Below are 25,834 nucleotides of genomic sequence, written 5' to 3' on the forward strand. Positions count from 1 at the left end.
GTGAAAATACAAGTCAAACGTAAAGAACAATTGCATCCGTTACGTCACCAGATCTTTAACCACTGGTACCTGAATGGTATAAGAGAACTGATTCGTCAGAAATTGTTTCAGTGGTCAGACCTTGTTCAACACTTTGAGTTAGTGAATGATCGAAATGTTCATTATTTTGGTTACTTCGAGATTCACCTACAGCAATACATTGAGGAAGACAAGTTAAAGGATTATCAACATATTTTACGTGGAATCTACTTAGAGGAAGAGGAAACTTCTAAACGAACTCTGAAGTTTCGGTTACAGTATGCAAGATTTAGATTCCCTACTGGAGAACGAAGATCTCTGGCTAGAAAGTACGTGTATTGTTTCCGAAACAAAGAGACTATAAAAACAGGCTGCCATGCCACGACTTATGTCACATGTCATCCAACAGATTCCGTGGAAGGAACTCAATGACCATATTCAAACCGTGGATCATTACCATCGATTATTACAAGAACTGTATCCATTCAATTTGGGACGACAAGTGGTGTGTGTCTTAGTGACTTGTTTTTTGGGATTTCGTTTACCAGCCGATTCTTTGTGGACTCTTTACGATCAGTACTTACCACCTCAATGGCCTTAAATGGTCACGAAAAACTCCTTTTGCTCAAAGCCTTGCGATTTCATCTGGATACTTCTCGACCTCAACAGGAAAAAAAGATTCGTCAACTTTTAGCGACCCAAGACGTGTATGACGATGTGTGTGTAGCTTGTGACTTACACCCTCATTGGACAGATGTTCGTGATTGGAAAAAGGGGGGTTTTGAGGCTTGGACCCAAGAAGTGGCCCAGTATGCACAAGAGTTGTTCAAGGAAAAAAGTTACTTTTCAACCCGTGTTAGTGACGGTGCCAGAAGAACCCGTCACCGAGAACAACCACTCGCTTCAGGACAGGACTGTCATGGACATGCCTGAAAGGTCATTCCGGGAGGACACTTGTGTGACAATACCTCATGTAGAGACTGTAAGAACATTACACACTGTCCCTAGGACATCTTGGTTAACCAAAACATGTTGTACAGACACTTGTTTATATTCCACTTTGATCGCTTTGCTGTGTTTTATATTCCTGTACATCACTATTTGGGTTGTATGTATTTTTGTCTTTCGTGTTCATATTTGAAACATTCAATAAACGTGTTCTGAAAAAGTATATAAACTCTTGTCTTGTTTGTTTTTTCGTGTCACAAGTGACATTTCTCATACCATGGCTACCTCTGCTGTCTCTGCTCCCTCTTCCTCTACTGTCAAAGTCATCGACGAACACTTAGATCGTGCCAGTTGGGAGGCTTTGTATCTTCGCCATCCCTTTAACATGCTCATTGCTGGACCTAGCGGTTCAGGCAAAACCGAATTCGTCAAACGTTTGATCGAACATAAACATCATTTGATCGATCGGCCCCCTCAACGGATCGTGTGGTGTTACAAAGAGTGGCAATCGGCGTACAACCTCTTGCGAGAAAGTCAAGGCGATTCCATCGTGTTTGTGGAAGGCATTCCTAAAGAAGACGATGGCATCGTCTCTGACTCCCGTCTAACCCATTTGGTCATTTTCGACGACATGTTAGGAGAAGACGAAGAAGAAATTAAATTGTGGTTCACGCGCAAAGGGCATCACCGTAATGCCAGTGTCGTTTACATCACCCAAAATTTGTTTCAACAAAGTAAAGCCCATCGCACCATCAGTCTCAATGCGCATTACGTGGTCTTGTTTAAAAGCCCTCGAGATAAATCGCAAGTGCAAGTCTTAGCCAAACAGTTAGGAACGCCTTGGCTGACTCAGGCGTACGACGATGCCACTCAAACTCCACACGCCTATTTACTCGTCGATTTGAAACCTACGACCCCCGAGGATTTGCGATTTCGTACCCACTTGTTTCACCACTGGTGCCAAGACGGAGGGCCTGTCCTGTACACGTCTCCGTCCTCGACTTCATTTCACTCCCCATGAAAAAAATCTATAAAAACCTCAGACTCTTTTTCGTCTGTCTCACACAGTGTGAACATGACGTCCCTTCAGTCGCATCTTCCCGTCAAATTGATTCGTGCCTTGTATGGCATCAGCCGAGAAAAAGATCCACAAACACGAGCCCGTGTCTTAGAAGCTAGTCTCAAAGAAGTCTTACGATGGTTCACGGTGACGGCACGTCAATTACTCCAAGGAATCATTCAGATTCCTCATCAAACCAAACGCTTTTTCGATCGAAACAAAGTCGCTTTGGTCCAACTGGCCGATCCCCGCATCGACACTCAAACCAAAAAACAAATCATTTTGAAACCTGGAGGGAGCGGTACTCTAGGAGGGGTCATCATTCGCTCACTCTTAAGATGGGATCCTAATGCCCCCAAAGTTATCCCCAAGACAAAAGTCCAACGAAGCCCCAAGAAGAAAAAGAAAAAGACCAGGTCCCCAAGAAGAATAACTTCTCCAGTGGCAGGACCCTCCTCTTACCAGACACCACCACCCCGGAAAAAGAAAAGAAGCCCCCAGAAAAAGAAACAGAGAAAAAGTCCCCAGAAAAAGAAAAGTCCACAGAAGAAAACTAGTCGCAAGAGAGGCACTTCGGCCAGGACGCAACCTTACACTCGCAAACCACGACCTGCCACAGCGGTGACTGCGTCTCCGGCAGCCTCACGTTTGTCCACTTCTCCGTTGATGTCACCAGGAACTGAAGAGTACTTGGAGACGTTGATTACACCAAGAACTTCTCCGTTGATGACCCCCAAAAGAACTTCCCCAGTGGCAGGACCTTCCAATTTAGCGGTAGTGGCTGCTGCTCACAAAGTACCTTCTCCCAAAATCAAAGTCCATGAAAGATCGGGCATGTTACAAAGTTTACTGGATTTGTCCAAGCAAGAATTGGCTCGATTTAGTCCGTTACGTACCCCTGCACGACGTGTCATGCCTGTCCTCAAACTGATACGCCGTAAAGACAATCAGTGGCGACGCGTTCCAGTATAAAAAAGGCTTGTGACCGAGTAGAGTATCAGTGTTTTTAGGTGCTCCTAAAGACTCAAAGATGTCACCCTCCAGAAAACCCCAAGGAAAGAAAAGGAAAGGACTGCCACCACGTTTAGCCAAACATGGGGACCTGTTATCTGTCCTGTCCAAAGCTTCTCCACCCCTACGAAAAAAACTCATTCAAACGGCCTCCAAAGAGGTCATCGATACCGTGTGCGAATGTTGTTTGAACGTTTTGAAAGGCACGATCCCTTTGTCCAAACACCAGAAACAATGCTTAAGCAAACATCGTCACGTTCTTCGCCAAATGGTTCGAAAGAAAATTCCCATTCGTCAAAAAAAGAAGATGTTAGTGCAACGTGGAGGCATTTTGCCCCTCTTGTTAGGCCCCATACTGAAAGGAGTCTTGGGAACCATGTTGGGAGGACTGATGGGAGCAAGATAAAAAGGCCCTCGGAAGTCCCAAAATCTCAGAATCGACCCCTGACAACCCCATGGAAGGACGAAAACTAGCTTTAGTGCCTTACAAACGATGGATGGAATACCATCGTTGGCAAGAACAACGCACCCCGCATTTACCTCCCAATCCCAATTTGAGCGAGATGTCCCAGTTACAACACGAACTGCAGTCCTTGATGGATCGCCAAGATTTGTCCGAAACAGAAAAATCGCAAAAGTACGGTCAACTCTTGCAACGACTGCAACTCTTTCACCAGAAAGCTTTAGACGAAACAGCTCTACCCACTTTGAAAGATTTTAAGACCTTGATGAAAAGTTCAGCACCATCACCAGTACCAGTACCAGTACCAGTACCACCAGTACCCGTGACCAAGACAGAAATAGGAGAAGAAGAGGAAGGGTTTCAAACTCCACCAGAAAAAGTACGCAAGTTAACAACACCACCTACCTCCAGAATTGGATGGATTAAAAAGATGATGGCCACCCCTTCTTCCTCACAAGAGAAAAAGAAAGTGAAGACAGAAGTGAAGACAGAAGTGAAACAAGAACCGATATCCCCCGCTCAGACATCCTTCTCCTCTTCGACACCTATTGCCGGTCGCACACGCAAAGCATTGCAATCCAAGAAAATACCCCAAGAGAAAAAGAGTAGCCTCTTCCAAGAGTGGGTGCCTTATTAACACACAAACACAAAAAATGGAAAAAGTCTTAGCCAGCATTTACTACGATCCCTCCCATCCTGCAGGTTACGCAGGAGTTCAAAAATTGTATCGTGCTGCCAAAACTCGACTGAAAAGTCTCCGTTTACCTCAAGTGCAACGATGGTTACAAGAACAAGCTACCTACACTTTACACAAACCCATTCGACGTAAGTTTGCCAGAAGTCGCACCCAAGTGGAAGGCATCGATCATCAATGGCAAGCCGATTTAGCCGATGTCTCTCATTTGGCCAGCTACAATCGCGGCTACAAATATTTATTTTGTGTCATCGACGTCTTTTCCAAATTTGCCTGGGTTGTGCCCTTGACTTCCAAATCGAGCAGCGAGTTAGTGCGAGCCCTGCAACGGGTGCTGAAACAAAGCGGTCGTCACCCTCTTCGATGGCAAACGGACAAAGGCACCGAATTTCTGAACCAAGCTTTCCAAAAAGAATTAAAGAAACGTGACATTCATTTTTTTACCACCGAGAATCCCGAAACCAAAGCCAGCATCGTGGAACGTTTTCAACGCACTTTGAAAGAACGCATGTGGAAATATTTTACGCATCACCACACTCTGAAGTACATCGACATCTTACCGCACCTGGTGCAAGCGTACAACCAATCTTACCATCGAAGCATCGGACGTGCCCCGCAAGACGTGACTCCCGACAACGAAGTGCTGGTGTTTGAGCGCCTGTTCGGTACGTCCCCGACGAGGGCTGTCCCCAAGAAAAGTGGAGAGTTGGCCGTAGGAGATTGGGTGCGCATTGGCAAAACCAAACGCACTTTCGACAAAGGTTACTTACCTAACTGGACGACCGAACTGTTTCGCGTTACTGGACGAGTGCATGGCCGTCATCCTACCGTCTATAAATTGGAAGACATGAACGGAGAAGTACTCAAAGGAACGTTTTATTTGCCCGAGTTACAACGTGTCACCAAAAAAGAAGACGACGTGTACGACATCGAAAGCATTCTCGAACGCAGAACCCGTAAAGTGGGCAAACGACGTGTCAAAGAAGTCAAAGTACGTTGGAAAGGATATCCACCCAGTTTCGATTCTTGGATCGACGCTTCGCAAGTCATCGACTATAAAAAGAAGAAGTGACCATCATGCCCTTTCACACATCAGACGCAGCTACGTCGACCACTCCTTCTTCACCTAGTTCTTCTGTGCAAGATTTACAAAAACAACCCTTGTGGGTGTGGTGTGGAGAACGTGTGCCTAAAACGCAAATCGTCTTTTTCTGCCAAATCTTCGTGGTGTATTGTGTCATCGGGGCAGCCATTGCCAATTTGAGTTTGCAACAAGGAGACAAACAATTGTGGACCATTTTATTGAGCAGTTGCATCGGTTACCTGCTTCCCAATCCCTCCCTGAAATTCTCCTCGAACGGGAACCCCGGGAACCTTGTGTCCAGTGCCAGTGTCAGTCCCCACTCCAACAACTACAAACAGAACCCCATTTTGGACGGAGACACGCCTCTGACGTCCAGTAACCCCTCGGACAGCCACAGAACTCTGGAATTATGAGTCACCAAAACCAATTTTACTTAACCTTACCCAGTGACAGTTCCATGGAGGTGTTTCCCCACAACACGTTGTGCTGTTACACGGCCAAATTACCTCAGACCATCCCCTTAGATCACGAAGCCCATTGGGAAGTGGCTTTAGTGGAAATGATTCACCCGACCCAAGTCCTCAATGTCCTTCCCAATCAAAATGTTTTTGATGTGGAAGTTCATGACGAGCAAATGCAACAGTACTTGGATACCTATGGCAAATATGACAAGAAAACCCCTGGCACAAAAAATCAAAAGTACACCACCTATCACTTGTTCATTCCCCCAGGGTATTATTTTAGTGGTCAACATTTGGTGAGCACCATTACCTCCAGGTTTAATGTCGTGTTTCTGAAAGCTTTGGAAAGTGTCAAAAAAAGTGTCACCATGGAATACCACAAAACAGCTCGTCGCTTCTTGATGAAATTTGACGGGAGTAAAATCCTGTCCATTTTATTTTGTCCTGAATTGTTTGACATGTTGGGCGGAGACATGGACATGAGAATGGTCATGATGAAGAAAAACGAATCACCCATCGTTTACGACAACGAGTCTTTTAGCAAGTTATTTCGTGCCCCGGTAGAACTGAACCAAGGACTGAATTTGATGTTTGTGTACTCCGATGTGGTGGAGTATAACGTGGTGGGACACACCTCCGTACCGTTACTGCGTGTCATTCCTTTCAAAGTGGATTCTGCCGCGAACGCTGACGAGGAAGGTGGAAACACTTATCACGTCCACCGCGAATTTGTCCATCCTCACTATTTGCCTGTCAGCAAGTCGTATTTGGACACGGTCAACATTACTATAAAAGGAGATCTGGGACAAAATATTCCATTTACCAAAGGAAAAGTCACGGTGAAACTCCATTTTCGAAAACGGTTCTCTCACGACTCGTAAGTAAGTCATGTATCCAGTGTACCGAGGGGTTGCACGACAGCGAGGACACGGTTTAGGAGACATGTTAAAATCGGCCTTTCGTTCGGTGGCTCCGGTGTTGAAACCGATGGTGACACGCGGATTGCACGCCTTGAAAGATGCGGCACTGACGCAAGGCAAAGAATTTCTCCAAAATGTCATCATCGACAAACAAAACCCTAAAGAAGCCTTCATGAGGGCAGGCAAAAATGTCTTGCTGCAAACGGGTAAAGACATTTTGGGCCGACGAGACACACCTATAAATGCCCTGCACGCTACCGAATCAGGCATTCAGCAAGGACAAGGCAGAAAGAGACGACGAAGAAAACACCCTTTCACCAGACTTCAAGCGAGAAAGGCCAAGAAAAGAAGAACCGTTCGAGACTTAGACGTTTTCGATTATTGAGAAAGAGAAAAAAAATGATGCACCGAGAGTCTTGCGCTTGTTCCAAGACGGAACTGGACCTGTTTGCCATGCCCCCCACCATGATGACCATGCAAGAATCCCAGTGGGTGGAATTTCATCCCGTCTCGTCTTTGACGGAATCAGCTCCCATCGAGTTTGAAATCAAAGGACAACCCGAAGATTACATCGATCTGAATAGCAGTTACCTGTATTTGAAAGTGAAAGTGATCAAAACGGACAACACCAATCCAGGAGGCGATGCTAGAGTAGCTCCTGTCAACAATTTCATGCATTCCTTATTTAGCGAAGTGGACTTGTACTTGAATAACAAACTGGTCAGCAGCAGCATGGATACTTACCCATATCGTGCCTACTTGGAAAATCTCTTGACGTACGGAAAAGAAGCCAAGAATACTCATCTGGATGCTTGCGTGGTATGGAAACCTGACACAGCAGGTGTAGGCACGTTTAGCGACACAGTCCTGACAGAAGATGACAATCCTCACAATGTGGGGTTTAACGACCGTCGTAAGAAAATTCTGCAAGGGCGAAGTTTAGAACTGATGGATCGTTTGCATTTGGACATGTGGTTACAAGAAAAGTATTTGCTCAACGGGGTGGATATCCGTCTGAGACTGAATCGTAGCAGTGCCACTTTCCATTTGATGGCCCATGCCAACGAATACAAAACTATCATTCAAGAAGCCCGACTTTACGTGCGTCGTGTGGAAGTGTTACCTAAAGTGGGAAACGACGTCAGTCAGACGTTGAGCAGAACGACTGCCAAGTATCCGATACGACGCGTAGAAGTGAAAACGTTCACCATTCCTGCTGGACAGCGATCTATGATCGAAGATCATCTGTTCCAAGGACAGTTACCCAAACGTTTGATTGTTGGTATCGTCAGGAATTCAGCCTTCAACGGAACCCACGATCAAAATCCTTTTGAGTTTCAACATTACAATGTGTCCAAGATCGAAGTCAGTCGCGACGGCAAGACCTTGTGTACCCGACCCTTTGAGCCCAACTTTGGTGTCGCAAAGAATTATTTGAGATCGTACTTGTCCCTGTACGAAGCCACGGGACAGTTAGGAACCAACACCAGTCACGGTATTTCGTACGACGATTATGCAGGAGGCTATGCTTTGTGGGGTTTTGATTTCACTCCAGACCAAGGCAGCGACGAGGGACATTTCCACCCTATAAAATCAGGCCAGATTCGTGTGGAACTTCAGTTTGCAAATCCACCTCCAGATCACACAGTGAACGTCATCCTGTATGCAGAATTTGACAATACCATAGAAATCAACAGTTTGAGAGAAGTCATTCTAGATTACTAGAAGTCATGGAAGACTGTTATCCCTCTTTACCTAGTGGAGAAACTTTGGACATGAAATGTGAGGAGACTGTGGAAGAAGAAGAAGTGATCATAATGAAGTCGAGATGGCCAGAACAAGAAGCCCATTTAGTCTCCTGTTTTGCCAAACACTTGGTCGATAAAATGACGGAATTGATCAAGAAAAATTGCTATGGATGTCAAAACGATCATCCCAGTCAAATTCAACACGATAAATGCCTAATGTTAAGTCAAGAAGAAAAATTGGACGAGTATCTGGACGAAGCTTGGAGTCTCATCTCGAACAAAGACGTGTTGCACCAGTGGTATAAAGACTTGCGTGAACATTCTTGTCCACCATTAACCACTCAAGAGATCCATCGTATCGAAGCTCTCCTGAATCAGAGTGAGGAAACAGAACGAATAACCGTTTATTCGTCAGACATTTTCAAGCAAAAAGTCAGGATCGAATTGACGACTTATTATTACCTGTGAAGAAGAAAAAAAACACAAATCAATGGATACCTGGGAACTTTATTACCTTTTGAACCATAGTTCGTATACGGCTTCTTGGAATCCTGTCGTCTGTGCTAAAGATGAACTCCCTCATCGCAAACCTAAAGACCATCAAGCTTACGTGATCAACACGGACGAAAGTCATCTCCCAGGAACCCACTGGGTAGCCGTCTACTTTCCTCAAGAAGGATGTGTGGAATATTTCGATTCGTACGGATTGCCCCCTTTGGAAGACGATATCATCGACTTTATGAGAAGAAATGCTCAAACCACCCGATTCAATAATGTGAAATTACAAGGCACAGATTCCTTGGTGTGTGGACAGTACTGTGTGTATTTTCTGCATCATCGCAGCCTGGGCTATTCCTTAGAACATTTAGTGACTCATTTTGATCCTCGTTCTTCTGCTAGAAACGATGTGAAAGTAGATCGATGGTTTTGTGACCATTATGCTTATCTTTTGTCTCAAGCTAGGAAACGTAGTGTCCATCAATGGCCTAATGATTTCCAACAGTGGAAATCACAATTTCATTCACAACGTTGTCAGCCCTGTTTAAAGTAGATTGTCCATTGAGAAAAAAAGTTTGTGATTTGAAAAAATTATTTGATGTTATAGTGTTGGATTATTGTTAAAATTTTAGAGTTGTTGTTTAGTGTTAAGTGATTTTTGAATAAAAAATGTTGTGTTTTGAAAAAATGCCTTTGTCTTTTGTTTAGCTATAAGAATGTTGAATTGATGCTCTTTCATTTCTTACTATCCCTCTCATGACAATCACTGAACGTTGCGAATCGAAAATCGTGTGGGGATGTTTTCCTTCACGTCCGCGCTTTCACTATAATAACCGGGGTTGTTTCCAGTCTAGCCATCCATTGTCGACTCATCCTCCTAAGAAGATGTGCTCCAAACTAGCTAAGCTCAACGAAGCCTACGTGAATTTGCATAGGGTCAGACACAGTCTGATACCGAAGCCAGAAGAAATAGAGAATGTGAGAATGTTAAAAATCACTGAAGACCTGATAGAAGAGCTCTTCAGAGAAGAAGTGAACAGGGAAAAAGAAGAATGGACGGAGAAGTACAGACTTCAGAGACAGCAGCAACAGCAGCAACAACAGCAACAGCAGCAACAACCTGAAGCTGACAGAGGCTTTGTCGATTGTCGTATCGACACCAAAGAGTTCTTCTTCTCTTTCCGAAGAAGCAGACCTATCGCCAGAAAGTCTATCCTCAGAGGACATCGCATTCTTAGAAACTAAAAAAGAATGCCATAGCAAAAAAAAAAAAAAAAAAAACAGCCCTTTTCAGGGCTACCCCAATACTCTAGAAAAGAAGTAATGATCCATTTGCCAATGTGTGTAGGTAGAGTAGTGTGAAAATAAACACTAACTCTTTCTTAAAAATTTTGAGGGTATGTGTTGGTGTGTTTGTGTTTGTAAGTGATAAAGTAGGTTGGTGTGGATAGTAGATTAAAATGATGTTTGTTTGTTTTTTTGGGGCTGTTTGAGGTGTATATTTGGGGTTAGATTGGATTGCTTTGAGTATGTGGATAGTCTATTGAAGTGATGGGTAGCATAAAAAAGTGAGCGAGTGTTTCTTTTAGGTCCGCGCGTTGTTGTTGTTTTTTTTGGTCATGATCTAGGTAAGATGAATTTTATGTTTTTAGGGGGATGTTTTCCTTCACGTCCGCGCTTTCAGTATAAATTGAAACTCGTTCGGCAGTCCAGCTACCCTTGTTGATTGATCAACACAGACAGAAGAATGACTAGCAGAATAGTGAAACTGTTAGAACTCCAGATGCACCTGGAATATGCCAGGCGGATAGTAAACGAACTATCAGCGGAGGCTATAGTAGAAGAAGCAAGAATAAAGAAGGAAGAAGAGGAGAGAAGACAGAGGGAAGAGGAGGAAAAGAAAAGAGAAGAGATGATGTCGTTTAATATTCCTGAAACAGAGGATTGGGGTGCTGAAGCGAATCATCCTCCCTCTGCGCTCCCCAGAAGAAAGGTGAAAGAAGACTGGGGAAGAAGATGCGTGTGCGGCGCCAGGCCAGGAAGGTGCAACCATTAGATAGGTGCATCTGGAGTTTAAAAAAACAGCCCTTTTCAGGGCTACCCAATACTCTAGAAAAGAAATAACGATATATTTGCCAATGTGTGTAGGTAGAGTAGTGTGTATATAAACACTAACTCTTTTTTAAGATAGTGTGAGGGTATGAGTTTGTGTGTTGGTGTGTTTGTGTTTGTAAGAGCTCAGGTATGTTTGTGTGAATAGTAGATTATGGGTTTCTTAGCGTATGTGAAGAGTAAAGTTAGGGTTTTATTATATGAAATGAGAAAGTAGGGGGATGTTTTCCTTCACGTCCGCGCGTTGTTGGGTCATGATCTAGGTAAGATCCATTTTATGTTTTAGGGGGGATGTTTTCCTTCACGTTCGCGCTTTTCGTATAAGAACCCACAGTATTAGTTGTTCAAACCATTCTGCAAAGAATACAAAGAAGATGGCGTCAAACCAAATGGACAAATTACAAACCTTGCAAGACGTTTTAGACAACTTAGGAATAATGGAACAGATGCTATTAAGACTGGTTGAAGACCATTATTCCTATAGTCCCCATCGTGTGAAGATGGAAATTAATAACTTAAGGAAAGCAAAGGACAAAATTAGTGGTGTCATGAAAGAGATCAAGGAGGAGAAGGAGGATGAAGAGGAAAGAATAAGAATACGCAATTGGAACGAAAAAATTGAAAAAGAAGAAGAAAATGAAAAGAAGAAGAAAGAAGAGGAGGAAGAGAAGAAAGAAGAGGAGAAGAAAAAAAAGAAAGAGAAGAAGAGTGTAGGAGATAAAATAAGAACTTGGTGGAGGAAAAGAAGAAATTAGAAGAAGAAAACCCAAAGGCCCTTTTCAGGGCCAGCCATATTTCTCGAAAAGAGATAGTCTTTGAATTGCCTACCCCTTTTTTTAAAAAAATTTTTTTAAAAATTTTAAAAAAAAAATCCCATGTTAAATTCCCCTTGTCCGTAGATTGTCCCACGATTTATTCCCATGTTAAATTCCCCTTGTCCGTAGATTGTCCCACGATTTTTCGCCATGTTAAATTTCCATTGTCCGTAGAGTGTCCCAGGGGTGTTTTGACTGGAATTTCCATTGTCCGTAGGGTATCCCACTTCACTACTCATGGGGGTAATCTAAGGTATGTTTGTCACTCTGTATGATTTTTTTCCTTCAGATTATTGTTGATTTTTTTTCTCAACATCACACTCGCGTTGAGCACATGCGATGCTACTCACTTCCGCTGTTTTGAACGCCCGTCCTGCCTAAAAAAATTAACTGGAGGAAAGTGGAGAGAATTCAAACAAAAAAGATTCCATGCGTAGAACCCTTGAAGGGTTTGAGCAATTTTGATTCAAAGTTTTCAACGACTGCAAATGTAACTAATGTTCATGTTTTAGATTTGCAGAAATAAAGTTTTGAATTTTAGTGATCCAGAATAATAATTCAGAGGATTTAAGGTTAATTTCATTTTGTTCACTCTTTCAATTGTTTGTTTATTGGATATGTCACTGAAAAAGGTATCGTTCATACTATTATAGGGCCAATTTTATGACTTCACTTTGGATTATTCCGTGAGTTGAACCGAATTAGTCATGTTTTTAGTAGGTGTCTTCCTCACCTTTGACTTTTCGTCATCTTTGACTGGCAGCGTTGCAATAAAACTGCATGTTTTATATCTTTTTTTTTCTGGATGTGGATTACATGTACTGATCAGTGACTAAAACTGAATTTAAAAAAAAAAAAAAAACCTCCATATCCTTCAAATAGTATCCTGTGTTGTTCAGTATTACCTATAGTCACACGCGGCCATAGTGGACTAATATGTATACGATAATTCGTCTATTGTCATCTCAAATACTCAGGAAAATAAAGATCTAGACAAACAAGCTATGCCTGACAGTATGACAAAAGTTTCTTTTGTTAACATTTGACTACCCATTGATGTTTGCGTTGGTATACAGACGGCATTGTACATACAACTGAATTGATTATATGTTGTAGCTACGAGTTTATTTTTAGCAAATTATGTACTGGTACACAACACACGAAACTAGAATTAACTGGTCAGGTAATATCAGTATCCGTTTGTGTCATAAATAGCAAAAGCAATTCGTTTGAATTGTAACGTATTACTTTCAAAAGTAAATCGATATTTTAAATAACGCGTTAGGAATTATATTTTCCAATTTATTCAAAATAAATGTAACGTGTAATTAAGTGTAACATAATGCAACTTGAGAAAATCTTTGTCTTTTATTATTTTATATTTTTTTATACCAAAGGTAACCTATTGTTCAAGTATGCGGAAGAAGAAAAGCATTACGTTTTACTGAAATATGATCATTTCGCACCGATGGTTGTTTAGTTCCTGAAAATAAAAAATAATAATAGCATACATAACCACTCAGAAAATATTGGACTTTATTCAACACATGACCAACACAACGACTACAAAAGCTATAATTATAAGACAGTAAACCAAACATTACGTAACTTTTGTTTCTGCTCATGATTAGAAGTAGGTTTTTGTTTTTTAAATTAAAAGGCAGAGTATATAATACCAGCAGTAGAAACGTGGGGAAATTGGGAAACTTCCGGGATTTTCCTTATGTCAGCTCTTCCCATTTGATATGCAAATGAAGTTCCCATTGGTCAGTTGAGCAGTCAGATCCAAAACATAACATGATTGAGTCTGCTCGCATGGTAGAAAACTAACCTCTTTACCTTAATGGCAGGAAGGATTACATGCAACCGTTTTTAGTTTGCAAGTAATTACTAGTTTCAACCTTTCACATTTTAAATTAAGATCTAGTATTATGTTTATAGCAAAGAAAACGTAAGCATTACATTCTAATATATTTTGCTTCAACTGTATGATAAATAGTGACAAAGACACTAATATTGACAGGTTCTTTGTGTGTGTGTGTGTGATTTGGTTTTTTAACGTAGCTTTAACAAGTTTTCAGTCGTAACGTTACGATGTCTGCAGTGTGGCAGTTTATAGTGATGTCTAACACTAGAGCATCATGTTCCACCCAGTCACATTATCCTGACACCTGGCTGACCAATCCTAACACTAACCTCTTAATGCTGCGCGCCAAGCGAGGCAGCTGTTAGTACCATTTTTATAAGTCATTGGTATGACTCGGCCGGGGGATCGAACCCACGACCTCCCGCATCTGAGGCGGACGCTCTAACCACTGAGCAACCGGAGCGGTCGACAGGTTCTTGTTTTGGTACTCTTAAGTCTCCAACTCACAAAATATAAAAATAGGACATTAAATAAAATACTAATATAACACGAACGGCTACTCGTAAACCTTACATATAATTTAAGAAATACCTTTATCGCCTGAATAGTTTGCCTCTTATCAGCATGCAAACATGTTTTATGGTGTTCCCAAATTCCTGCTAAGCGTTAACTTTGTTATCTGTGTATGTTTCTTACGTCTAAATATTGAAAATATTAAAACGTAGGAAAGGTATTTCAATTAATTATGCTAGCAATGGTTTTACTACAATACGCCCACCATCGGCCATGTTGACCTACGTTCGCCCTCGCTTCCTTGAACATACTGTAACATAATTACTGGCTCACTTCTCGTATAATGTTTGCACTCATTATACATTGTACATACATGCGGTAATGATGTTCTTTAAAAGTGAAAATTTGTGAATTACTTACCATAATATGACCTGGTAGAATCGCAAGTAATACTAATTGTCATGGGTTAGTTTCGTAAATTGGCTCGGCAAATTTTTTAACTTAAGGCTATGGTGTGACGTTTTCAGCTATTAGTATTTACTATTTATATATATGGACATATTTGTGAACTAGGTGTTTAGAGCTTGTGTTGTTCTTGAAATTGATGTCAGGCATGTACATCTTCCATAGTTGCTCTGCCGTATGTTGATAGTGAAATACCAATAGTCGGCTAGGAAGAAGAGCTAGCCTCCCATAGCAGTAGACACGTTGGCTCAAGGCAAGTAGAATATCTCAAAAACGGCTTGGATGACAACTATTCTGAATTGCATCAAACTATTTAGTAGACAATGTTTTTCGAAACTTTCATCCAGGGAAAGGGCTTACGTTTGCACTATGAGCACCACATGCTGACAAAAATGGCCTTTGGATGTGAAAAATGCATTTATAAAATAGGGGTTAGGGTGCACAAACTTCTTCTGCATTGAACTGCCATTGACTTCTCTGGTCAAGTGAATACTATTCTTATGCTTTGTTTTAATATAGGTATCTAAAAATATGAACATTTTTGACCTCGCTTGTGTGTTTGATTTTTTTATGATTTTTTTTATGTTAAGTCGCTGATTGCGGTATTAAATTTGTACATAAAAACTGGACACTGCCCCGTGAAATACCATTAGTCGAATAATAAGAAGAGCTAGTCTCCCATAGCAGTGAAAACGTGGGTTCGAGGCAAGTAGAATATCTAAAAAACGGCTTGGATGACAAATATTTTCGACTGCATTAGACTATTTAGTATATACTTTTTTGCAGAATTATCATCTAGGAAAAGGGCTTCACATGGTGTCAAAAATGACCTTCGGACATGAAAATTGCAGATATAAATTTGGGGTTGTAGTGCATAAAGGTTTTCCGCTATGAACTGATATTGACTTATATGGTAAAGTGGATAATAATCTTATGCTTTGTTTTTATATACGTATAAAAAATATGTACCTTTGACCTCACTTGTATATTTTATTTTTATGATATTTTTAATTTTAATACTAGGTCGGTGAATGCGGCATTAAATTTGTGTATAAAAACTGTCCCCTGTTCCCTTAAGAAAAACTAATATTTTTTTATTGGTGCCGTCAGCCACATCTATTATACCTCTCTATTTACTTTTATATATTTAAATAATTATTATGCATTAGCTTCATAATATGTCCTTCCTTATTCCATGTATCACTTAGTGCTGTATGTAATGCTCTTTTTAGGGGGAGGTAACTGTGTTTAATACCTCAGCGTGAGAACTGTTTAAATTACGAACAAGTAGCATATTTTGGACTTAAAGTACTAAATATGGGAACAAAGTGGGGACCATAATGTATTGTCTTGCTCTTTCTGCAGTTGTCAAGGTTTGCACCCCTATTTTTATGAATATTATTCATAGTTCAGTACAGACACACAGAAGCAATTGCATATCATGTCAAACTGCATTCTTAAAAGTAATTTAACTCCACAAGAGCAGACAGACTTCAGAGGAGTCGTACATAAACATACTGTTGTGAATGTTGAATGTCATCAGTGGAAATGTCTTGGAAATAGTGATGCATATGGCATATTGCTTGCTATATTTTGGTGAGAAAAATGAAAGTTTTAACATACCGATATAGTTTCTACCTTCATGACCACACTGGGAAGTTGACATAATAGATTCATATCTCAAACTTGGGTGATAATTATAGGTTATGCAATAGTATGGGAAAACATGAACGAGTTTTTTGGATGGAATACTGCACGACCTTGGGAGTGCAGTATATCCGTCCGACAAAACGAGTTCATATTTTCCCATACAAATGCAGTAACCTTTTTATTATATGCTTATTTTTTTATTCTACCTCAGGCTTAATTATATAAACATAATACACTACAAAATCAACGTAAATGAATGTATGCCGTATTCCAAACTAAATACACAAGCGCGTATTCATCATTGCACAACACCAACATTAATACTGTGCACATAACTCCGCAGAGATAAATGTGAACTTAGTCGCGCGCTCGACATAACTTTCGAGAGAAAATGGCGTGCCTAGTCAAAATTGAAATTTGGAGTCATATTGTGAATGAATGTGCATTTCAACAACTTTTCCATTTGATGTGAAATGAATTGACGTTGGTATTTTTTTTTCGATTCTGCGAAATTTTGTGATTATGGACTAGATTGTATGTGACAATTCCACACGAAATACATGGGATTGAATCAGCTAGGGAGAACCGTCTTGACATTTGCAAATGTGTTTCTGTTTCTGTCACTGAATGTTTGAAATCATAATGTGGAAAACTATGAAGTCTTTCAATTGCAATTATCAAAAGGACGCTATGGAATTTAATGCTTATTTCATTTTGAGTGCAGTAAGGAGGATGTAATTGCACTTGTCTTCGAAATTACAGTACAATTTCGAAATGTGTAATCAAGGTTGAGAACCAATGACATGGCTCATTTAATTCGGATTTGCAGAACTAAGAAAGTATATTTTGAGGAAATTCAGGATGTAAAACTGTAAGTATATTTTTTTGTGCCATTCGTATCACCAGCTAAAGAAGACAGTATATGACTTGTCACTTGTATGTTAGTTGTAAGGACATTTTTTGGCGTCTGTTGTATACTGTATCTAGCCTAAATCCGAAACATTGTATCAACGCGAAATGTGCCAAAGCAGCTGGTATGCGGCAGTCCACGAAACATCTGTTTTAGTTAATTCAGAAACAAATTTATACAACCACAACGTAAAGCGCCTCTTACGCGAGTGTACATGATTTGTTTACAAATCAAAAGTGCTGGCATCTGCGTCCATTGTTTGTTTACAATAGAAAGTAGTTCCTTTATGCACGTGAATGCTATATGTGTATTGGCGCGCGAATTCAGTAATCAGGTAATACTGATCAATTCTGACAATGTAAAGTTAACAGGAAAAAAATTGAGCATATATATATATATATATATATATATATATATATATATATATATATATATATATATAGATATATATATATATATATATATATATATAGATATATATATATATATATATATATATATATATATATATATATATATATATATATATATAATCTTAAAATGTCTAGGTTCGGTTAACAAAGGGGAAAAGCTTAAAGGTCTCTAGTATGCTCACAAAACTTTCATTTATATGATACATTTAATCCTCCTGATGTCATTATGTCAAATACGTCGTCATTAATGAAAACAGTGACCACAAGACATCGAGTTTTTATCGCACAAGGAAAAACGCTCCTAGCCGATTTCGCGCTCGGCAATTTCCGTAAGACAAAGCGGAAGTGACGTCCTGTAGGGCACTGCAATTCTACTTTCGTTGCTAGCTGCATTAGTTGATTTTGTAGACACTCCATAGCCCCATTCCCTCATATATGGTTGGTTAGAGACCTCGAAGTGACATGCATTATCCGACCAGTGACGGGTGAGATAGTCTGCAGTGACCATTTGAGAGACGACGATTTCGACACCGTCTATAAAATTAAGAGTCACTAGTTATACGATCATCAGACGAATCCTGCAAAATGCAGTACCAAGCGTGTTTTCTGGCCAGACAACCGAGTCGCCACAAATATACCTAGCAAAAGAACGATCAATGGAAGAGGGCGATTTTAGTGGGAGGGTGTTTGCAAACCATAATAGCGCCCGCCCCTTCCCACAAAATGAAACCTGCATTACCATGACGTGTGTGTGTATGTGTGTGTTACCCTTGGCTTTTAGTCCCCCCCCCCCCCGGGAAAATTAATTTGCATGTCCATGCTTATTTCATGCTTGTTCAACAACAATATTAATGACAAAACAAGTTTTCTGCTAAAGCCATACTGTTGTAAATACAAGATTGTGCTTGATTGTAAAGGCTAATTACCCCTTTGTGTAGAAGCACTGGGAGTAAATTACCTTTTTTTTTGCAACAACTGTGTCGATGGATAATGGTCTAGGTCAGAGTCAAAGCCACAACCTTGTGAGTGTGAATACCAATGTCCATTCAGTGTGGAGAGTATAGTATTATGATTCAGAATATGTACAGAACTATAGTTAAAAGGAACTTTTTAAAATGCTTTAATGCTGTCGGTGTAAAGATTTTACCTTCTAATGCTGCTCTAATCACACACACACACACACACACACACACATATAAATATATATATATATATATATATATATATATATATATATATATATATTTTTTTTAGGTACTGAGTGTGAATTTTGAAAACCAGCACCTGGAAGATAATGCACTAGAGAGAACCGAAGACAGTAGATGGTGTGACATATCCAGTGGTGCATTTTGTTGTCACAGTGAACTTTCCATCCATTCCCTGTTTACATGGTTTGTATAGCTTCATAGTTGATATGGATTCCTAAGGCCTCACACATTGTATCAGCATATGAGTCAATAATTAATTTATCTAATTTTTATTGCGGAAAAACTACAATGTATTCGTAATATGTCAAACTTTATGATCAACCATTAGTTTCAAAAGTAAGGAAAGACAATTGGTTCAATTGTCAGTTATTATTCAGGTATGCAAAAGGCTTCATGTGTGACCACCATATCTACTGCAAAGGCATGAAACACATTTCTCATACTCTTATTACAGGGACTAGATACACCATCATGCAGTTTTGCTGTTCATTGTCAGACTGATAAGATACTTAAGAAAAATAACAAGCAAACAAAACATATAACATTGTATTAACTAAACTCAGTATGGTTATATAAGCATTTGACTTTGTAGACCAAGTACTTGTGAACTTGTTATTATTTAGCAATGATGCACTTTAAATGATACACATATTCGTGACAAATCCTCATCTGTGTGAAAACTATGATGATCAGAATACACATAAAAAATTTCACCTACTACACAGGTTGTAATGTCCAGCAAGTAAAGAGAAGGAGCAAATGCATTGCCAACTTTCATGTACTTGTCAGCATTCATACATGACACTCATGCAAGAAAATGAGCTTACTTTTTCAATGTTTCTTATGCACAAGTCCATTTATAAAATGTTGCTAAACACATTTAAACTATGTACAGATGATGTCACATTTCAAGAAATGGAGATATTGTTAATTTTCTTTAGATCAATGAAGTAAAGAGTAGTTATGGCATTGAGAAGAGGGACTTTCCTTGAGCCATGAAAAACTGCAGAACCACAGTGTGGAGGTGGACACAATTATTATAGATGGGCATGTTCAGAACAGAAATGGATCAGAGAGAATATGAGAGCCACAAACTATTATGATGTGTGACATGTAGCCAAGGGTATGTAGATATTGCAATTTTTACTACACTGAATGATACCATTTGATAAAACTTGTATACAAGCACACATAGTAATTGAACAGTTCTATGTTTAAAGTTATATTTAAGTTGGAGTGAACTTATCACTAGGAATACAGTCAGCCCCCTCCTCCCCAGCCCTGTACATACACACACAGAAGGGAATACTAACTAAAGAAGAGCAACTCAAACTTGAAAGATTTAAATCAAAACAAAGCTAACACAGATTCTTTTTTGTAGCACATATTTAAAATCATACATCACAAAAAAAGTATTATTATTATTATTATTCATTCATTCATTAGACTATAATTTATATGTATGTTAAAAGAAATACTGTTTAAGTCTTGTTTCCAATTCCAGTAATTTACTTTGGTAAATTGTCAGTGTGAAATATAGGCAGTGGATTACATTTTTTCAGTTTCTTGAATTACTGTGGTAATGATTTTTGTCTTCAGACTATGTTGAAGAATTGATGGCAGTGCTGGAGGAAGTGGTCAGGATTAGCCATTGTCAGTTGATAAACAGTTATTGCCACCTATAAGCATTTATTTATGACTGAAAATACAGCAAATTTTTAAACGTGAATACAGTTATGTTATTTCATGTATCCCGGTTTTCTGTTACTTATCTCATGTTTTCAGAGTCAATGCCTTTAGCATAAAATTAGATTTTACTACAACCAGTGTTAGGATGCTAAATGAATGAAATTTGAGCATGAATGGACAGCAAGATGTTTTAATGTCATAGTATAGAATCTGTTAAAGAAATGAAATTATAGAGGATTAAAAATAATCATGAGAATTTCCAAGATAATGGACGAATGATTTTATCATGATATTTTATCAAAATGAAAAGTTTAGGTAAAAATTCAGCACTCAAGTAAAGTGATAGTACTTATACATTTTGTTAGTAAAGGAATAATTTTATGAAAAGGAATTTTAATCATAATTTTAACGTGCATATAAAGCAATCACTTGTCCCAAAATAGACATTGATAGTGGCACAATTACTACTGTAAGAATATTTAGCCTACAAGTGTTCATGTACTCTGACAGGATTTCCTTGCAATTTCCATATTGCTGAATGTAGGCACAGTAGGCTGCTTCCAGGACATATTCATCAAAGCAAACTGTCTGAAATCTTTGATGATAATGATACAATCCACCCTGACCTCTTCAGTCTTATTCAAAATTGTAATCTCTTTACAGCATCTACACTTATCAACAATTTAGTTACTGCTGCAGTTTCCACAGATACACCAATATACATGGTAAATACACTCCATCATTCATTAGAGAGCAAGCTTGTGGATAAAATTTATGAGAAGTTATTGCACGATAAAGAATGCTATATATGTGATGCATGGTTAGACTTTTGTTCTTCCTTTTGTACCACAATAACATAATAATCAGCAATGTATTATTATTATTATTATTATTATTCTCAAAATTTGTTTCCCCATAAGTATGTATATTTCATTGTCACTAGTATTATACACCTAGACCCATGGAGAAAATATATCTTGCTGAACATCTGAATACACCAGGTCTATGATTACATTTTCTTTTAAATATTCTTCAGTTTTACAATCTGTGGAGGGTAGTAAACAATCACACCCAAAGTACATTTGGGGTCTGCATTTCATCATAGTTTAAAAGAACAACCTTGTCATAAAGTTAATAAAGTATTTATGCCTACACGTTTCACAGTCTGAGTCTTATGTGTTTAACTTTTAACATCACTAGTTACTGATGAACCACACCCACATGACAATCTACTCTGAAGACATTAAAGTTTCACCCAAATTCATGCCCTTCTCTTTTCATTATGAAATAGAAAAACATTAACGAAAGAATAATAATAATAACTGACATAATGATAATAGTAATTACCAGAAAGAATAACCCAAGCGCAACTCAGCCTCATTATGTCCTGTGTCCTTTTTAAGGTCCTTGTCCATGTTCAGGCTTACTGTCTAACCTGGACGAGCAGAATTTTCTTAAAATTCATTATGTTCTAGGAGTTCACCTCCTCACATAACTATTATTAGCATGTCAAATTTGCTGTAAATTCACTTGAATCATCACTGAATTCAACCATCACCACATACACTAAACTTGAGAGACTTCCCAACCATACATCACTTCCGGAAATCCTATTATCACTGGAAGAATACAAATATTTCTGGAGCATTTTCCGTAAAACACCGATACATGCAAACATAATCTTTGTTTTCTTCTCTGTGAGTTAAAATATGCATTTTTAATGCACATTTTTGAGTTATTTAGTGAAAAATGAACATTCAGATATATAATGTGTATTACACTCTAGTAGACCTTTAAAATTAAGTTGCAGTTTCATGCACTTGACAATACACTAACAATTTCTCCTCTGAAATTCTTATGCTTTCAGTGACTGTTAAAAGTACATCACTATCACTTGTTTCTTTTCTTTTTGCAGGTCTCAGTTTGCATGGCAAAAGATTAGGATTAATCGGTTAGTCATGCTGAAAGAAACAACTTGACATCCAGATACTCATTCTGATCTAAGTGCACTAGAGAGTGACCTTGACAGACAAATTTAACTTCCACAAGAGTTGTTTTATGGTACGTGCTTATTAAAAACCAAGCATTTGAAATGCTTTTTACCTTGAACTGAATTTTCCACTGCAAATATTTGATCTATACCTTATGTTATTATTTACTATTCACTTACAACTGACATTAAAGTCAGTTATAAGTGAATTGGTGTCTGGGAAGAAATTTCTCTGTTAGAGTGTATTGAGTAATTATATATGTATGGTCACTTTCAGTGGCAGTGTATCAATGAATTTATTTGATATGTCACTTAGTAGGTTTACTAGGGTCCCACACATGAGTATATCACTATTACAGCATGGTCAAATGTTAATTGATTAAACTTTGATCTCTCCAGATTAGCTAGACTGTTGTTGTGATTACTCACCCCCCCCCCCCCATAACACACACACACACATCATTGATGCTGCTGTTAGCATCTCCAGAATAATAATAAAATTAATTATTTACTTGAATGTGTGATTTCTTTAAGTTTGCTAGAAGAGTTATACAAACTTTTCACTTCTGTCACTGACAACTAAGACAGCATTTCTGTCATTCCCTCCTAAAATTTATAACTTCCAGATCTCTTCTTGACATTCATGAAACATTATAAAGGAATTTTGATACTGTACTGATGCTATGGTGGCAAACAAAGACCAAAAGCATTGTAGGTTGCAAACAATTTGAAATCTAGCTAGACTGTTGTTTTGATTACCACACCCACCCACACAACACTGATGCTGCTATTAGCATATCCAGAATAATAGTGAAAGGTTAGGAACTGTTTCTTTTATATCAAACTGAAATTGCTTTTAAAGCACATTATTTACTCCAATGTGTGGTTTCCTTAGGTTTACTAGAAACGTTTATACAAACTTTTCATTTCTGACACTGACAATCTCTTCTTGACATTCAAGAAGCATTCTAAAGGAATTTTAAGTATGTCCTGATGCTATGGTGGTAAACAAAGACCAAAAGCATATGAGGTTGCAGACAATTTGAAATGTTTCAAGAAATGCAGTGAATCATTACCCACAATGTAAACAAAACAATGCTTTTTGCTGCAAAGTTGTCACTTTGCTACAGGTGTAATACCAATTTTAGTTTTGCACACAAAAAGATTTCATATATACCATTTTACTAGATAATATCTAAATATGTGACATGCACACAACTTCTGACATAAATCATTTTTCAGCCAAATTCTTAAGATGGCATGGGCTAGTTTTGTAAATTGGGCCCTGGCAAATTTCTTAACTTGATGATATGGTGTGACTTTTTCAGCTATTATTGTTTACTAATTAAAGATATGCATATATTTTTGAGCTAGGTGTTTCGGACTTGTGTTGTTCTTGAAACATATATCAGGCATGTACACCTTCCGTTGTTACTCTGCAGTATGTAGATAGTGAAGTACCAATAGTCGACTGTGAAGAAGAGCTAGCCTGCCATAGCAGTAAATACGTGGGCTCAGAGCAAGTAGAATATCTCAAAAACGGCTTGGATGACGACTGTTTTTAGTTGCATTAGCCTCTTTAGTACACATTGTTTTGCACAATTATCATCTAGGAAAAAGGCTTATGTTTTTACTTTGAGCATCACATGGTGTCAAAAATGACCTTCTGACGTGAAAAGTGCAGATATAAAATAGGGGTTGGGGTGCATAAACGTTTTATTGCTATGAACTGCCATTGACTTATCTGGTCAAGTGGATAATATTCTTATGCTTTCTTTTAATATAGGTCTCTAAAAATATGTGCCTTTTTGATCTCACTTGTATATTTTAATTTTTATGATTTTTTTATATGCCAGGTCGGTGAATGCAGCATTAAATTTGTACACAAAATCTGACCCCTGTCCCCTTAAGAAAAACTAATATTTTTGTATTGGTGCAGTCAGCCACATATATTATACCTTTCTATTTCTTTTTATATATTTAAATAATTTTTATGCATTAGCTTCATGATATGGCCTTCCTTATTCCATGGATCACTTAGTGTTGTATGTAATGCTCTTTTGAGGGGGAGGTAACTGTGTTTTGTAGCTCAGTGTGAGAACTGTTTAAATATACCACCTAAACTCTCACATGACTTGGAAAGATCCATGCACCCAGTGGCCTCAGAAGAATATGCCATAGGAGGGAAATGTTGGTTATATCGTCCACCTAGACAGGTTGGTAGGAGCTTGCTTGCCAGGCCATGACATACCCTCGAATGCTAGAACAATTCTACCCAAAAATGATTGTAAGATTTATAAGCTCACTTGGATCATTACACAATGTATTAGGGAAATATGACTTCAAGTTAGCACAGCCGAAACTATGTACTGTAATTAATTATTGCATATAAATACATATATTCTACTTATCAGAAGTATCATACTCTCGAAGCTGTAATGATGTCAGATTATGCACGCAATTAGATGTATTTAGATTTATGGCATTATAAAGATAATTAGGAATATAGCATAACAGAACCAATGTAAAACAGAATAACATGTTTGTAAAATAATTATCACAGTGCTTCCCAGCTTTGACCTTCATCGCAAACATTTGAGCTTCTTGGGAAGGTCCTCAAGGGTAAGGAATGAACCAGGACCAAATGCCATTTGGATATGTGCATTTGTTTACAGGTTCAGTATGTACGGCATGTACATGGTCGCAGGGTTGGGATCTCGATAGTCCAACAGCGTAAAACGTATCGCGTGTTATTTATGTTTTTAGTGCTACCAGACGCCCAAAACAAATATTAGCGTCGAGGTCTTGGATGTAGGTCTCGGATCTCGATAGTACTTAAGATATGATCTAGGATTCTAAGGGTTTTGTCCCAATAGTTGAGGGTTGGCCTTTGTGGCCATTACCAGTTATAAGGATAAATTCACCATTCCATTTCCTGTAAGTGTTAATGTGGATATCACAGAGAAACTTAATACCGGTGTTAAGTCGCTTTCGGTACGGATGTGTCAAATGGGCTAATGCCAGTTGTAAATGTAAATTCCTTTTTATGGCCAGTAGACGCACAGATTAGAGGTATGACCGACCACACGGACTGTGTCAATTGCATCTACAAATGAGTCTTTTTCTGTTCATTACATTTATTTATGTGTATTTAGGTGGCAGTGATCTCAATAGTTTTTAAATAATCTTACGTCACAGGGAATTGGGATTAAAATCAGGTTCAGTGTCAGTCGTATGTATTAATTCGTCAGTTTTGTGTTTGTTTCAAGCCTAATAAGTGTAACCGTGGTCATTGGG

At 38.8% G+C, this 25,834-nt stretch overlaps 2 protein-coding genes across 8 annotated transcripts in view; one reads left to right on the plus strand and one right to left on the minus strand.

The window, feature by feature from the left end:
• The window catches only part of LOC149793651 (uncharacterized), a 163,382-nt gene extending 140,442 nt beyond the window's left edge, over positions 1–22,940 (plus strand). For all 3 annotated transcript variants that reach the window (XR_016422860.1, XR_016422862.1, XR_016422861.1), the window contains exons 5-7: positions 18,905–19,041; positions 19,800–19,981; positions 22,463–22,940. The gene's annotated coding sequence lies outside the window, so the exon portion shown is untranslated. The remainder of the gene's footprint in view (positions 1–18,904; positions 19,042–19,799; positions 19,982–22,462) is intronic.
• The window catches only part of LOC149793652 (uncharacterized), a 143,361-nt gene that overhangs the window by 111,876 nt on the left and 5,651 nt on the right, over positions 1–25,834 (minus strand). For 2 of the 5 annotated variants that reach the window (XR_016422859.1, XM_089967628.1), the window contains exon 1: positions 14,633–14,675. The exons of 2 other annotated variants lie outside the window; for them this stretch is intronic. The gene's annotated coding sequence lies outside the window, so the exon portion shown is untranslated. Of the gene's footprint in view, positions 1–14,632; positions 14,714–25,834 lie in introns of those variants that run through there. One more of the 5 variants, XM_089967630.1, reaches the window with a different exon arrangement.

Source organism: Sinohyriopsis cumingii, chromosome 8, assembly GCF_028554795.1.
Source record: "Sinohyriopsis cumingii isolate HCF-2022 chromosome 8, ASM2855479v2, whole genome shotgun sequence".
Taxonomy (NCBI): domain Eukaryota; kingdom Metazoa; phylum Mollusca; class Bivalvia; order Unionida; family Unionidae; genus Sinohyriopsis; species Sinohyriopsis cumingii.